This window comes from Taudactylus pleione, unplaced genomic scaffold (genome assembly GCF_031769625.1).
Source record: "Taudactylus pleione unplaced genomic scaffold, aTauple2 ptg000230l, whole genome shotgun sequence".
Classification (NCBI taxonomy): domain Eukaryota; kingdom Metazoa; phylum Chordata; class Amphibia; order Anura; family Myobatrachidae; genus Taudactylus; species Taudactylus pleione.
This window is the reverse complement of record NW_028284632.1, coordinates 5,430,001-5,447,963: the sequence shown is the minus strand read 5'-3', so window position 1 is coordinate 5,447,963 and position 17,963 is coordinate 5,430,001. Positions and strand designations below refer to the sequence as shown.

The 17,963-nt window shown below is 41.7% G+C and overlaps 1 protein-coding gene across 1 annotated transcript in view; it reads right to left on the bottom strand.

Annotated features, from left to right (window-relative positions):
- The window catches only part of TRABD2B (TraB domain containing 2B), a 363,603-nt gene that overhangs the window by 342,881 nt on the left and 2,759 nt on the right, over positions 1-17,963 (bottom strand). The window lies entirely within an intron of this gene.

Genomic DNA, 17,963 nt, shown 5'->3' with positions numbered 1-17,963 from the left:
TCATATTATTATAGTATTATTATTGTCAAAGTGAAAAAATGCTTGTTGGCATTAGGTAGTGGGGAAAAGATGGCAAAAATATCACAAAATTAAATAAATGGATAATAGAAAATAAAAGGTATATTGGACTGCGCATGACAGCATTTACAATCTCATGATAAATATGACATAAATAGACTCAAATTAATTTAAATTAATATTTTTGAAGATAAATCAAGGCAAAATAAGACACACCCATGATCTGAGCAAGCCAAGACCCAATCTGCAGAAACCACTCTTAGAACCACCCAGGCATTATTTATTATTTATTTAACCTTGCCCACATTAAGCCACACCAACTTTCTGATATGTAATGCCCCTTTCAGGTTCCAAGAGTCTGAACAAATATGACAAAATTAGTTGACTATACAACCCTCCGATCTGTCTGTACACCAGCCCTGACAGGTCTTTCCTGTATATCAGATGCCAAATGTGTATAGCCAAGCTTGGGTGATGTTGAAGGTCTGAGGAGGTAGAACCTCATCAAAAGGGTACATAGAGGATGCACCCTGATTCACAGGTTTTGGCAAATGTGGCAAAGCCTTGTAATAAGAATGCTGGATTCATTCTGTGTCGCCACCTGTTGGACACAAGTGATAAGTATTGGATACTCTTGGGACATTTAAGACAAACGCGCTTTAACCCAGTTAGAGGAAGCATATAGACCTCACCCCTAAGAACATTCATACCACTTTTATTTCAGATATGCAGACATACAGAGAAACAGTTTAGGGTAAAACATCTAATTCATAAGTTACATTTTCTTTTGATTAATCATTTTATTTAAAAAAAAATTCCTGCAACTCAATGTTTAGCCATTAGTCACTGTTTCTAGTTATGAGAAACGAGAGATCTTAAGATCTTAGTTTGTGAATAAATCTCCACAATGTTTTACTCCCGACAAAAACGACACCTTGAGATTATCACCACATCTCTAGTACTGTTTTTTTTTTTTTTTCAAGCCGGCCGTTATTCTAACAACACAAAATAAATGACAGCTGTAATGATCTGGGAATGAAAACCAGGTGCTTGTTGATTTCTTTCTTTACAGTTCCTTACAAATTCATTCCCACAGTGTTACAAGTCAATGGACTACAGTGAATATCTACAACAACATGATGCCACATTGGCACTTGTTCATCAAAGTAATTTTGTACTTTTGAAAAAGGTCCAATTTTTTTTGTGCTGAAAAATTGGATATTTTGTTACTCCTTTCCATGCAAAAGCTTTCACAGTGCCACGTTCCAAAACTATTGAACCCATAACAGCGTTCGTCAATGATGGATAGGGTGAGACGTTTCGGCAGAAGTTGTTGGCAAGGTACAGATTTTGCATTTGTTTCAAAGAGATGCAAACACAACATATATATATATATATATATATATATATATAGAGAGAGAGAGAGAGAGAGAGAGAGAGAGAGAGAGAGAGAGAGACTTTGCTATGCTGAGATTTTTCCCATATCACATGCTTGTATTAATATATTACCCTGTTAACTGCAATACATAATTTTTGTACATATTAGTCAGATATGAAATCTGACACATTTCTAGGGCCACATTAGGTAGCCCTCTGACTTTAAAAGGGCCACCGACTACTTTAAGAGGCATATTTATTAATTATCAGGCTTTTAGACCCGATAATTATTATTTCTTATTGTGGCAATAGTAAATGAAGGTTTGCCAGGGTGTATTAAAACAAAATAAAAAAACATATGCAGGTGATAGAGCTCGTCCCTGCGATGGTTCAGGGGGTTGTCTTGCGCTACTGGGCATGCATGGTCATCACACCACACATATGTAGGTGGCCATTACTGGGGAAGTATCCTACAGATCCCTCTCTGGGTACATTTTGTGATAGGTAGCCAGAGCCGTAACTAGACTTTTTGGTGCCCTGTGCCAGAAAAAGTATTGGCGCCCCCCTCATTGTTCAAAGGTACATAATGCACCCAAAAAAGGGGAATGGCCTCAAGGGGAAGGGCCAAGGAAGAGATACGAGAGGCCAGGAGATGCTGGGGATGAAATAAGAGGAAACTACAGGTGAGAATGATAATAAATAGAAAATTGACAGGCCCAAACAGCGCCCCCTGACCTGTGGTGCCCTGTGCGATGGCACCGGCCGCACTACCCTAGCTACGGCCCTGTCGGTAACTAATAGGCATTGTAAGCCCTGGGAAAAGCAATGCCCTGGGGCCTATACCCACATATTGACGGGAATAAAAATGTAAACAGACAATACATTAAACCTTTAGATTTATAAGTAATTTCAACAAAGTCAATATTTAAACATGAAAAAAAATGATGTAAAGCGAGGATTAATCAACAGAAGCTTTTGAAAATTATAAGCCTTTCCAACATATAAAATGGTAATTAATTGGTAAACCATACAGTATGAAATAATTACTTATTTTGTGACATTATGCATTAAGTAAAAGATATTGGTTTAAAAAAAAAATTAGATTTTCAGTATTTCAGTTAGTCCGTGTATACATAAGGCAAAATAAAAGCAGTGCTCTTACCCTAACCTCTAATAGAGACCTAATTAAAATTGAATATATATTTATTATGGGGCATAGAGAGCCCTATAATGAGGATTAATATCAGAGCAATTAAGGAAGAATAAAATGCTTTATTAAGGGGCATATTGACTATATGCCCCATAAAAAAGCCCTTTATTCCTCTGTATTTACACTGAAATTAGCCCTCATAATAGGACTCAACATGCAACTGTGATAGTGATTCAGCTCATACTTGCCAACTCTCCCTAAATAGTAGCAGTCTCCCTGTCTCCCTGAAGAGTCTAGTAATCTCCCTGGTTCCACCTTACCCCCATTATGTAGCTGTTATATTAAATAAACAGAGATATATTCATTCAAATATGATCATTAGTATAATTTCCCTGCATTTTTTATAAGGCACAATAATCCCTATGGCTACATGTATTTTCTTAAAAGTATTAGTGTGGTTTCATCAACAAATAGATCTTACTAACTGCTTTGAGTCTCGTTTACATATGGATGTAAGTCAATTTTATGACACGCCTCTCAGATGTAGTAGTACACGCCCACTGTAACGCTATCACAATCTCCCTGAAATGCTTTCCAAAAGTAGGCAAGTATGATTCAGCTATGATCTGTAATTTCATGTCCCATAGCAGAATCACAGTCTGAACCACCCTGGTTATAAATCTGCAGATGTGCACTATGCAAAAGCGCAAACATCAGGCAGGTACAAGGCTCTTATCCTAAGTCATTAACCCTCACAGTGTAAAAAATGTTTGTTTTTCTACTAAAATCTTGACATAGCTTAATATACAACTTAAATTAATGATAATAAACATGCTTTTCCTGCAGAAATGTGAATGAACAGTACAAAGTGCCTACTATTATGAGTGTAGGCAAGCCCGGTGACAGGGGGGGGGACTAGGGGCACAACTGTACCGGGCTCCGTGGTCCTAGGGGCCCTGGAGTCTAACCACTGCCTGCATTGCTGCTGCAGTTATCAGCAGGGTGCAGGCATGTACGGGGCCCTAGCTGATCACTGTAGCAACAATGCAGGCCTAGATTCGGGGTCTGTCCGACGGGGAGCTGCTGTATTGCAGTGGCGGTGCAATAAAGTTTTTTTGGTTTGTTACAGAACATCACAACTCGTGCCGCTATACTGAAAGACCGAGCTGAAGAGCCGCTTCGGGCAGCCAGAAGACATAGAAGGTAAGTGAGGGGTAGATGGGACACTATGGGGGCAGGAGGGACACTGTGAGGGCAAGAAGGACCCTGTGTGGATTGGAAAGACACTGTGAGGGCAAGAGGGATACCGTGAGGGCTGGGAAGACACTATGGAGGCAGGAGGGACACTGTGGGGGCTGGGAAGACACTGTGGTGGTAGGAGGGACACTGTGGGGAAAGGAGGGACACTGTGAGGGCTGGGAAGACACTGTGGTTGTAGGAGAGACACTGTGGGGCAGGAGGGACATTGTGGGGGATGGGAAGACACTGTGGTGGTAGGAGGGACACTGTGGGGACAGGAAGGACACTGTGAGGGTTGGGAAGACACTGTGGTGGTAGGAGGGCCACAGTGGGGGCAGGAGGGACACTGTGTGGGCAGGGGGGACACTGTAGGGGATGGAGGGACACCATGGGCTGGGGATACAGAAGGGATGGAGACAGAAGGGGCTAGGCCTGGAGAGACAGAAGGGAGATGAGAGACACAGGGGGACTGGATAGACACAAGGGGGATGAGGCTCGTGGACAGTAAGCTTAATTCTAAAGAAACATTACTGATACAAATTAGCACGTAAAGTTTAATAATATAAAATTGTTTGATCAGGGAACTTCACATTTTGCCCTGCACCAAAATTTCTGTTACTATATTATCTTGTCGGACCTCTGCTATATGACTATGACATTAGTTATATTCCTTTGCAAATAGGCATCTTCCAGACCATGTGATCTCTTACATGAGTAGTTAATGCCAACTGAAGTCACCATCTGCCCAGGGAGGAACAATTACTTCAGAGGTTCCCCAGAGAAACCACATATAGGTAAGGCAGACTCTCAAGCGACTGGCCTGTACCTGCCAGGAACACGGGGATGAGGGGGTCCCTGAAAAAATAGATGTATTGGGCCCCATGATTTATGTTGCCAGCCCTAAATATAGGTACAAAACCTGATCTCTACAACTTCTGAGCTGGTACAAAATTTGAGTGCTTTTGAGGAGTGGAAGTAGCTGTGCATCCTTCCACCAAGCAAGGGCACCTCTCGTCCTAAACCCCTTTATCTCATTGTAATAGTCTTGCTCCACAGCACAAAATCTGCATGGGTATTCAGTTATGCACTTTGAGGGAAAACTAGGTATACCCAGGGCCGGATTATAGACAGGATGGTCGCCAAGGGGCCCCCACACTGCCGCAAACATTCCAAGCCACTGTGGAGCCTCTCTGGCTAGTTCCTGGCAGCAGCAGACAGCAGTGACAGCACACTCAGTCGCTGATGGACCGTGGCTGACATGGGAAGCCCCGCCCCCATGCTAATATAATTCCACGATTTGCGGGTGAATGGGTAGGGGCGGAGCCTATGGTCATGAAGTGTGTGCCCTTGTCAGAGGCCTGCCCTGATGCTGCAACAGATAAGGTGCGTACACACTGGGCGATGAAAGAGGACGACTGAACAATAACGATATCGTTATCGTTGAGTCGTCCACTTTATCGTCCATTTTTAACACAAAAACAATGAACAATAACGACGACGCGCATTCCCACGGGTCGTTCATCATTATCGTTCATCGGGTTAACATGCAGGCCAACCTGACGATGTCGTCAGGTTGCTGCATGTTATGGAATGGGGGAGAGAGCCCGGCGCTGAAAGATATCGTTAATGATATCGTTCAGCGGGTATGCTCAATGCCATGAACGACATTGAGCACACCCTGCCGGGGAAACACTAGACGATATCGCTCAGGGAGCATATCGTCTACTGTGTACGCTCCAATAGTGCGTGTGCGATCAGTCCCTTCTTCCCTCTCTCTCTCTCCCCCTGTCCCTCCTTCTCTCCCTCTCTTTAACCCCCCCATTCAAAATCCTGCATTTGCCCCTGGCAGTGTACTAGATCATGTCCGCTATGCTGTCAGGACTTGGTTCCCAGCAGTGTTGCGGACATGAAGTAGTATGATGCGACCTTGTCGGTCAGTGGAGAGTCCGGAGACAAGGTAAGGGGCATAGTAGTCGCTGCATGGGGCTGTGGCCATTTTATTGATGATGCCCCCACAACTTAGTTCCCCCGGGGCCCCCACAAGCTTTAATCCGGCCCTGGGTGTGCCAGCAACATTACCGAAGAGGCCACTGCATTGCACCTTGGGAGATTTGTGCATTGTTAATTATTGCTCAAATGTTTAAGTCAAATATATCTGAGTTCTGCGGTAAATGAAACAATTGCAACACAAGAAAAAAAACTGTCGTTATAATCGAAAAGAGCTCAAATCTCCAGCACTCACAGCCTGGGCTGGTTGCATCTATTGTGGGGGACAAACACTGTTCAGCTTCGGGCTCCCTAGGAGAACAGGGCCTGCATAAAAAATGAAGGTTTCCTCTCTTGGGAAATAAGAGCATGTGTTGGGCGGTGAGGGGAATTCAATTGCCGTTGGACTTTCCGACAGCTTTTAGCTCCCGGGGTAAGTCCTCGGAACTGTTCAATTACTGCCTGCTGAAAGCCCTGATGGTGCACTTAATACCAATTTCTTTTCGCATCTTAGGAGGGTGCAAACAGAAATCTGTGTTAAGTGCACCCTGGGGCTAGTTACGGGCTTACTGCATGCAGTAACTGCATTGGTCCAAGAACTTAAACCGAAACCTTATCACAGGATATAACTGAACAGCCCCAGGAACTTAACCCGGGAGCTAAAAGTCTGCGGCTAATTGAATTCCCTCCTATATGTTCTGTTTAAAATAAGCCATGATTATAAATGGCTCACTTGTCCCTTAAACTCCCACACCCCTGAGTAATGTAAGGTGAGGAATACATTAATGATGTCAGAGTCAGCTTAACATGTTATATTTAATTACGCCAGGGACTTGCAGAATGGATTTCTCTATAACTAAATTACTTTGCTAGTAAACTGATAACACTAAGAATACTATGCAAGGAAATTCATTTTGGTGGAGGTGAAGTGAAAAGAATACTGTAGTGAAGGAAACGGCAACAATACAATGTGACATATGTTTCGCCTCATTAAAGAAAAAATGATCCTAGACCGGTATTTAAGAAAATGGACCACTTTATATATGTGGAGAACAAAATAGGCACCTCTGGCTGGTAACTTTTGAGAATGGAAAGTGTCAGCCATGAGTAAGTCAGCTATAACTTTCTGGCTTATAATGCTTACAGACGTTACAGAATCTGCATATACAGTATATTCAAGCATAGACTCACAGGGCATATTGTGGGATAAACTTTAAGGAGAAAAGAAGAGGTAAAACTTCATAACATAAGGTGGAAGATTAACCGCGAGGTTCAACAGGAGAGTACACTGTCACAAATCAAGAACAGTGCCACCTACTGTCCCTCCAAAGTAACTTCCTGAGCAAGACTCAGCCTTATGGGGGGTACACACTACACAATATGCTCCCTGAGCGATACTGTGTAGTGTTGTCCCCGGCAGGCTGTGCTCAATGTCGTTCATGACATTGAGCACAGCCGCTGAACGATATCATTAACGATATCGTTCAGCGCCAGGCTCTCTCCCCCATTCCCTGACATGCAGCAACCTGACGAGATCGTCAGGTTGGCCTGCATGTCAGCCCGATGAACGATAATGACGAACGACCCGCGGGAACGCACGTCGTCGTTATCGTTCATCTTTTTGGGCTTAAAAATGGACGATAAAGTGGACGACTGAACGATAACGATATCGTTATCGTTCAGTAGTCCACTTTATCGCCCAGTGTGTACGCACCATTAGGCTTTTGCTATAGAGATGAGATAAGATTCTTGTGCTAAACGCGCACGATCCAGTGACCCCCAAAGAGCTGGTGATTGTGCCACAGTAACCCCCACTAAATACTACATAGAGTGTTGTACTACTACCAGGTATTTTAAAACTATTTTCATTCTCCAATGCTTGAACTAAAAACATTTTACAATTATTTTCATTCTAACTTGGAAACGTTCATGTATCTCCCCTGTTTCTTTAGAAATGCAGCTTATATACATAGAATGGTGTCATGTATTTGAATATGTTGCATAAAAGAACATAAATGGGTCTTAGATTACATCTGTTTCTTAAATGTTGAAAGGAGAACATAACCCCCTTAACAAGTGCCCCCCCACATAAAATTGTTCCGATACACTTTTCTGGCCTCTTCACACTGTGGATTGTTCTATAGGCCACAGCCCGCAATGTAAAGGAGGAAGAGGTGGGCCGTGGGGCGGCAGACCATCAGAGAGGCCGGTCCATTCCCCGACTATATTTTCCGACTTTTCATTTCTCCCGGAGGCAGAATTTTCTCCTAGAGAGAAGATGCAGACGGCCACTATGAGGGCCCCCTAATCACATCATATTGGCCCTGCTCCCAATCTATGGACCTGCGATTCCCGATATTATCTCCCCATCCTGCCCACTTCACTAGGAAGATGCCGGGTTGTGGGTGATCCAACCACTCTTCCAGGGATCAGGGGACATCCCGAAAAAACGGAAGTCTCCCGGACCTGGACCAGGAAAGTAGGTAAGTATGGCTATGACTAGTAGTTTATGTTGGTGCTCATTGTCGACTGCAGTCTATGGCCATCTCAAATAAATATGGACATTCCCAATTGGGCCAGCCCTTTACAATTTCAGTCTAGCGGTTTAGAAATAAAGATCTGATGAAATAGCAAAAAAAAACAGGCACAGAAAATTGTTTTATTAAAATGTTCATCTTTATTGTACTAATGTTGACTTAAAAAAAAAGCTTGTCATAACTTGGGGTGGTCATTTATGCTTTCCCCACCCCAAACGTTGCAAAATTAAAGAAACTACTAACAGCTTAATTACAGCACAATCTTTTTTTTTTTTTCTTATTTGTTCGTTGTTTCACTTATAAGATATTAATCAGAGTATGTTAGAAACGACTTTGCCCGCAGTTTTACTGGCGCAGAAATACGACACAAGAATTCTTTTCTAATGACCAAATTATTCACATTTCTATTCCAAAGACCATATTAATAAAAAGAAAATATTATGTCCATGTTATACAAATTATTATTAGCCTTTACATTTTGCACACCTATATTACAAAGAGGTAACTTTCGATTTCCTTTCATGATAACACCCAAGTTACATTATTTAAAAAATTGCCAGTGTCTATAGAAATACAAGTTGAAATACTGTAGCTAGAGCTGATTTTTTATTATGTCCCCTGACATATTTATTTATTTTACTTATTTATTAACAGTTTCTTATATAGCGCAGCATATTCCGCTGCGCTTTACAATTGGAAACATTTATAGAACAAAACTGGGTAATAACAGACAGACATAGAGGTAAGAGGGCCCTGCTTGCAAGCTTACAATCTTATGTAATCTAATAGAGCCCAATATGGTGTATAACGGTGTTTAATTTTAGTACAGATGTGTCCTGATACATCTAGCCTCAAAACACCATGTGGTATGAGACGTCTTTCGCGAGCGAGTCGCCCCAGGCGACTGTGCTTGCGCCATTTGTCTTTTATGGATGAAAATGCATCTTAGCGGCAATGCAATGCTACTAGGATGCACAAGGAGACAACACTGATTAATGTGATTTGTGACACTTGTATATCTATGTGCAACTAAAGTCTGTAAATGAAGCACAACGGAAATTGCCGTGGAAAAAAGCAGCGCAGTCTCCCAGGGCGTTTTGCATTGCAACTTATTTGCATTTTTGGGCAAAAAAGACACCTGGCGCAAGCAGACTCGCACGGCATCTGGCGCGCCGAGAGGGTCTGTTTGGCGTGACTGCACAATAGTGTATGAGGAAACATCTGTACTTTAGCAATGAAGAGGTTAAAAAAATACCTCCCCCTTCTAATGAATTCCATAGGTAGAGTAATTAAACATAACATCTGTGATGTTCTCTGTGGAATTTCTATTTTCACAGCCAGATGGGTTGATTCATGGTCATTCCTAGACAGCGACTAGTTGGGGTTTATTTAATGACATAAGGGAAGGATTTGCTGTAACCTATTTCAACCAATCAAATGTCACCATTTACCAGGCTCCTGCTGCTAAGCTAATGACGGGTAATGTCTAACTGGTTGCCAGGGGTTACACTCCATGTGTTCCACCAGCCATATGTGATGAAATAAAACCATTTATCTCTAGGGTACCCATGGACTGCATATTGTGGGTCAAATGGGCATTTTGCTGCCAGAACAGGGATTATTGATCCCTATGTTAATAAGAAATACTATTCCCATTTGTATAATATTTAATGAGCCAAGTACGCACCACTTTGGTCCAAATCATTTTCATTGATTTTATTGCTAATATGGAGCAGAATGTATCAATATACTGAGCAAAATGTATAATCCATGAGCAGCAGAGTATAGATCAGTAACCTTCATGCGGACTATGGTGCTGATCCAGAGTTGTACTGTACGCCAATATATACACAGTTGGCGCACGGTGCAAGCTTCACGATGCCTATGGAATGGCGCTCTCCGAGAGGATTTAGACGCAGTGATTATTCGTCTGATCTGCGACCCATGACGCGTCCTTGTACGCAGATACTGCAACTTTTTACGCAGCAGCTTGGATTTACAAAGCCGCCGGTGGGCGCTTCCATACATCTGCATATATTATCTCATAGTATCTGCGTAGACACAGTCATGTTGGGATTAGCACACAACTGTGAATCAGGCCCTGTGTAAACCTGTGTGTACAAGCTCTGAATATTTCACATCTACTGATGATAACGCAATCAAAGTACGCAGCAGTTTCAATCCTTGATTAAGGTGTTTACAATTTCTGTGGAGTTGCAGGAGTTAAACCATTGATCATAAAAGCCATTGTTCAGTGACCTATGAGAAGAACCTCCTGTCCCTTTATCAACACACAATTAACACCCTGCTAATCCTATCAGTGATATAATCAGTCCTGAGACGTCCTGGGGTGTTATTAGTGAATTGGAGGTGAAAAGAGAATAGCACCATTATGTCCATCACTTACCAAAGTTGTTGGGACTTAAGCTAGGTACACACCTGTACAATTATCGGGCCAATCATATCGGCTGATCGGCCCATAATTGTATAGGTGTGTATGCAGGAGCAGTAGCTAGACTATATATATATATATATATATGTATATATATATAATATATATTTATATATGTGGTTCATGTTGACATTCTGAATGTCATCATTTTGTACAGCACCCAAACAAATGAATCGTTGATCCGAAAAAAAAAGCTCATACTTGGCACTAAGTGACAAATGTTTAAATTTGACCCTTTTTGTGACTTGTAAATCTTTCCGCTGTCTATCGACGTTCCCCTTTCACATGCACTTGGGCGCCAGGATTTCGGATTACAGATCTGCCATGTGAAGCAACAGTGGTTTCCATTACAATCCGTCACTTCAAGCCGTCTGGTGTAACAAATATCACAAGATACGGATGGAGAAGCCCGGAGACTGATTATATGTCTATCATTTCAAAGTCATTGGATACACAGAGTCCTAATTAGTTAAAAGTGGTTTATTTAGAGTTCATTAATATGTTATTAGGAAAGTCATCAGTATTATAAAAAAAAAAAAAAAAAAGACCCTGACAGTTTGCATCATTGGCATTTATTTAAGTACTGATCATCTTTGGGAACTATATTTAATCTTTAGGTATTTATAAATATCTGGAAACAAGAGAAACAAGTTTCTACATCAGTGGTGTCAAACTCGGGCCCTCCAGCTGCAGTGGAACTACACATCCCAGCATGCAGTGCCACAGTTTTGCTATTAGGGCATGCTAAAACTGTGGCAGGGCATGCTGGGATATGTAGTCCCACAAAAGCTGAAGGGTCAGAGTTTGACACCACTGTTCTACATCAAATGCAAACCTTTAAGATTTACTTTAAGGGGTCAATCAAATTAGGTGCCAGTTCCTCGAACCCTCGAGTAAGCGCGGCTGCAAGCAAAAACATGCGAGTGTGGGTTGAGATGGGTCTGAGTTGTGACTCTATTTTTTTACCAGGTTGAGATGCAGATGGAGGCCATGTTTTTATCGATTATGCACTACATTCAATCGGGATCGGTGTGGAATACCGCCGGATGCATGCCCCGACGCCGGAAGACCGGCAGTGAAGATCCTGACAGGTGAGTATTTTAACTATTTACTAACCTAACCCCCCCCAACCCTAACCCTCCCTTAGGGGTGCCTAACCCTAACCTCCCCCCCAAGTGCCTAAACCTAACCCGCCCTTCCCTGCAGCCTAAACCTAAGTCCCCCGGGGGGGTGCCTAACCCTAACATTCCCCCCGGGGGTGCCTAACCCTAACACCCCCTTTCCCCTAGCCTAACCCTAACACTCCCGGGAGGGTGCCTAACCCTAAGCCCCCCCGGGAGCCCCTAACCTACCCCTCCCCCCCACGGCTGTCCGCGCCTGCCGCCCGGCATGCCTTCGATCGGTATGCCAGGCGTCGGGCTCCCGGGGTAGGCAAAATGACAGGCGTCAGGATTTTGACACCTGTCATTAGACCCCGGGATTAGACAGTCGGGAAGCCGGCAGTCGGCATTTCGACTGTCGGCTTCCTGACTGTATCCCAGCCAATCACATCCCATCTATTTCCCACACCTAGCCAAAGTCCTACCAAATTCCCATACCTAGCCAAAGTCCTACCAAATTCCCATACCTAGCCAAAGTCCTGCCAAATTCCCATATCTAGCCAAAGTCCTGCCAAATTCCCATACCTAGCCAAAGTCCAAAGGGCCTATTTCAGAGATATACATTGTAGCACAGCTGCTGCACCTTTGCACTCAGCGGCTGTGCTACAACATGCGTCTTGTGTAGATATGCGCTTCCTGAGGGTTTCTGTGATCCGCTGCTGCGTCCGAAGGCGCAGCATCGCATCACTTCTGTGACCATCTGATATCTGAGTAAACATCAGCTTTCTCAGGATGTCCAGAGTAATCACACTGCAGATACCAGGAAATCTGCATTGGGAGACACAGACCCAGGCCTCTGCACGCCTTGAAAATTGTGCCCTCGGTTTCAAAAACATAGTCCATCGCTGCCCCCTCCCCGCCCCCAAATGGCCGTAGCATGGATAGACCCTAAATTAGTAATTGTACAAGCCACACGATCATATGCCATTATTCATTACCCTTTACTCCCGCAGGCTTTTGTCAGACAAGCATTTAGAATGGTAGCCCTTTCCAAGTAGAATAACCCCCGCATTTATAGCACTGAAATCACTCCGTAGAGACATGCCGAAGCGAACAGGTAACGCTCTATCAAACAGACGCGGTTACGCTGTATGCAGCATCATTAGAGCTGCCGTGTGACAGCATTCACCGATCACGTCAAGTTGGTTTCAGCTCTAGGAACACTGGTGCTTTCTGCCTGGAAACGTGCACCACCCTTAACTGTATTGCGGAAAACATGTTTTGGTAAATGTCAAAGAGCAAAAAGGAAAATTGAAAATAAAAAAAGTAATTAAAGTGTACAACTTTTTATGGTGCCACCTGAATATTGCAGCCCTGGGGTAAATTTACCAAAAATGTAATTTATTTAATTTTGATCGATTTTAAATGATTAAAATCAATCTTCAGTACATATACCCCTAGAACTTTTGCCTTGTTGGACAAAATAGCAAAAATAACCCTTACTATAAAATATTATCACTTTAGTTGGTTACAGCTAATGGGATTGTACACAAAATTCATTTGTATCACGCAAGACAGTTCTTACTATACGTACATCACATTTTGTTACTTATGCTGTCCACAGATTGTTAGATAGGAATGCTTGCAGAGCTATTATATATACACAGACTGGTGAACTTGACCTGCCAATCAAAGTCACCAAGAACCAAATGGGCAATTCCAAGCAGTTATGACAGCACGGCCATTATTATAATTGGCGTGTGGATGCTTGCTAAGTAATATCTCTGTGATCGCTATTACCAGCATCCAGACAGGCGGTTTTAAATAACATTGGTTTTCTGCCAGTCGTGTTATTCTTTGGCTGTGACAGAGCTTTTTGACCTTAGCAGAAAAACTCCTACTCGGATGTAAAAATTGGACCACGACTGCAGTCTCTTTTGAGACAGCCGCTTATTTCTCTGTGTAATGTTCACACCTTCCAGTCAATATTATTTCTGGATGAAACTGCGCTTATTTTTCAGCTGTTGTTAAACCACAACTCCCAACAACCTCTCATTTTCTGTGACTTGTTAACAGTAAAGACGGTGCTCAGCTACACGTATATATAGAAACAGATCACATCACACAGTATAACCAGTATGACTATCCCACGAGTTAAGACTACCAAGGCTACTGATGAAACCTTATTCGTTTCTGCCAGTAAGGTCAAAACTCCTACTTGAGTTAAATCTCTTTGTGGGTGTAATTTATTAATTGTTGCAGAAAAAAAACAAACCCATCAATTGTTAGGAAGATTATAGCTATAAACATTTTGGACCTCATTCAGAGTCGGTCGTTGCGGCCGCACGGTCGTAAGGGAAATGGGGCCGGATATGCAAATGATGCACTCGCAAGTTGCGTCGTTAAGATGGGATCGTTAGCTGGACGAGCAAGGGGAGGATGCGGCCGTAAGATTAAAAAAACACCCCCTTCTCGTTCGCATTACACGTCATCTCCGGGCATATAAGGATTAATCGAGACCATTGGAAACCATCGGAGCTGGTCGTAGAGCTTAAGGTTGACCATACCCTCTCTTAAGCACTACGATCATGTCAGTGTAAAAACCTCCCATGTCACGTGTGCTATGACACTACTTTGTTAATTATGCACTCCCATAAAACGCCGTTTGCATAGTCAGGCACGCCTGCGTTCGGATCTCCACTCCCCCGTTCACAAGCACCTTCCCCTGTTACCACCCACAAACGCCTCATCCTGTCACTCAAACTAACGACCTGGCCAAGTTCAAGGAGAGAGATATTTCCGATCGTAACAGCTAGTCTGCGCACGCGCATTGCGAATTTTACACATGTGCAGTTTAGCGAACATCGGTGGCGTACGACCGTGCGGCCGCAACGACCGACTCTGAATGAGGTCCTTTATCTGTAAGGCCTCCAAAACATGGAAGAATTCTGAGTAGCCCAACGGAAAGGATGGACCGGGGATAACTTTCAGCTACAGACAGCACTTGTCACGTACATACAACGGAGGTAAGCAATTTGAGGACTGAGATATATCACTGAATGATATGACTGAGGTAAGAGGCACACTATGCCTCATGCCTCTGTTTTTCCTACCCCAGTGATGTCTCTAGTGTCTAGTGAATTTCCATGATGCTTTCTCATGAACATCAGTTCAACACATAAAACACTTATCACCACTGACTGTAGACGACTGAAAAGCTTTAAGCAACGACTATACTTTAATTGGGGTTAATTTTAGAGTATTTGGAAACTTGGGTCTCAAATCCAAAGGGGAGATGTGTGAAATCTTGGAGAGAAATAAAGTACTAACTAATCAGCTTCTGGTATTGTACAGGATGTGTTTGAAAAATGAAAGAAGCTGATTGGTTGGTACTTATCTCCCTCCACATTATCTCTCTCCAAGCTTTGATGAATCTCCCCCATTTATCTCTCCCCCTTTATCTCTCTCCTAGGCTTGATATACTGGATCTCCCCATAATCTCTCTCCATTTTATCTCTCTCCAAGGTTTGATACATCGCCCTCCAACTTTTGTTTCTCCAAATAAGTATTGATAATAAAAGTTCACTTCTAACAAGAACTGACACTATATTTAATGTATCTCCACGATGCCATAATGTTTCCCAGGCAACCGTTTTTTTTTATATTTTGTGTACTTTGTGTTGCTGTTTTCGCCATTTGTCTGCTAGTGACAGGAAATTTGTAAACTTGTTTTAAAGTCAGTACAGGTTGAGTCTCCCACATCCAAAATGCTTGGGACCAGGGGTATTTTGGATAACGGAATATTCCGTATTTTGGAATAATTGCATACCATATTTTAATATCTTGGGAATAGGACCCAAATATACACACAGAATGCATTTATGTGTTATATACACCTTATACACACAGCCGGCAGGTCATTCTATACCACATTTTCAATAATTTTGTGGCTCAAACTAAATTTGAGTACAGAACTTAAATTCATTTATGTCCCTTATACACCGAGTCTGAAGGTAATTTCATGCAATATTTTTAATAATTTGTGCCTTAGACAAAGTTTGTGTACATTGACCCATCAAAAATCAAAGGTTTCATTATCTCAGTCATGGCAAATATATTCCGTATTTTGGAATATTTGGATATGGGAGACTCAACCTGTATCGTTAGTGGGATCTGATGAATGCTTCATGTGGAGGCTGTGTATAATAAACATACAATACTAGGAGTACTTTTGGCTAGAAAGGTACACACATTTTATACAAGGGACCTGGGAGATATTTTAGGGAATTGTCAGGGGGCTACAGTAGCAAAAAAATAAAAAAAAAAACAGCAAAACAAGATGAATCTTAAATAAATATCTCTGTGCTAATATCGTTACTTTGTACAGTGCAATTTGTGGAACTTAAAACATTTCCATAATATATAAATAATAACAATTTTCTGAAATGCATCATGTGTATATTCGGATAATCACCTATCAGTGAGTGCAATACATTGAATTAATGACATGTATCTTACAGTATAGTGACTAACGCCATCAACCTTCATCAGTTTGACCAATAACATTTCAAAGTGAAAAAAATTTAATGCTCTGCATCCTGTCATCCTGTTATAATGCTCCGCATTCTGTTATAATGCTCTGCATCCTGTTATAATGCCCGGCATCCTGATGTTTAAGATTTGCTGACACAGGGTATACTGATTCTGATGTATATTAAGCTGCCAAATTAATTAGAGTTACTAGTTTATCTCAATAATTTTAGTAAGTGTGACTCACCCCCTTAGAGGGAATCAATGTACGAGACAGCTTGTAATGGTGTAACTACAATACCGAACTGTCAGCCAAATAACTAGCTAATTATATATAGTGTGTGTGTGTGTGGGAGGGGGGGACCTTAACTTTTATAGTCCAGAACACAGGTTATTATTGTGAATCGTGCTTTGACCCATTGCTGGTGTTTAATTTGCACTTAACTTTATAGTTTTAAATATTATTGCTAATGAAGTTAAGGAATATGAGAAACTAATAACTAAATATAGCAAAATAATTAGTTTACTAGCTGTTGCAAACAATTGGTTTGCAAAAAGATGATTTTGGAGACCCAACCCAAATCTCTTGGAGGTCTCTGTTTTGTGTCCCGAGTTTTAGCACCATAACATAAATACTCTGCAAATTATTGTCACCATATTGTAGATGGCATGTACGATTTCACACTGTTACATTCAAGGGCAAACAATAAATAGATCTGTAGTGCAATTATTGTTATTCACTTTGGTGAATTACGTGACATTTAAGAACAATAAATAACAGAAAACAGGCAATTTATTATAGTATAATCCTACACCATCAATAATCAGAGCTGGTTATGAATCGAAAATTTTTGCAAAAACATTTTGATCCGTTTAGCCACAATACACGGTTATAGGTTTCATACAAATGAGAATTAGTATTCAGATTTTATGTCTATTGTATTTGTGGAAAGCTCTTCCAGTGGTATTTTGTTATTTTATTTATCCATTAGATTTAAAAAAAAAAAAAAAAAAGTCAGTGGTTTCACTTTACTTTGTATGCTAAATAATTGCATAGTGATATCACAATTCAGCAGTGCCATTTTTAATGCTTTCACCTACTTATCTCTTCCTAAATCACACAGTCAACTGGCCAAAGACTAAAAGTATCATCATTATCATATTGTACTTTCATAAGAGGCAGAAACTAGGATTGTTTTCAAGCAATACCCAAACAAACGACACCTTTCTTAAAAGGATGAATGTGACACAATGCACTCTAACACCTGACTACGTGACATTACCACCACAGCCCACCTACGAGAGGATGGTGAATGGCCTCTGATAGGGAGCACGATAGCGAATTATTTCCCTCTCTGAAAAGGTATCAATGAAACAAGCTGTGTGTTAATGAGCATTCCCATTCATTGTGTCATGATAAAGGCCAGATTGCAGAAAAATGTATGTATTGTGTCACACATGATAAGGTCAGGGCTGGGCGTTGTTCTTTTTCCCACTATTTCTCTGTGATTAAGCTTAAACGGACACCTAGGATTGCCAAGAGTCTGTTGAGCTGGATATTACAGTACTAATAA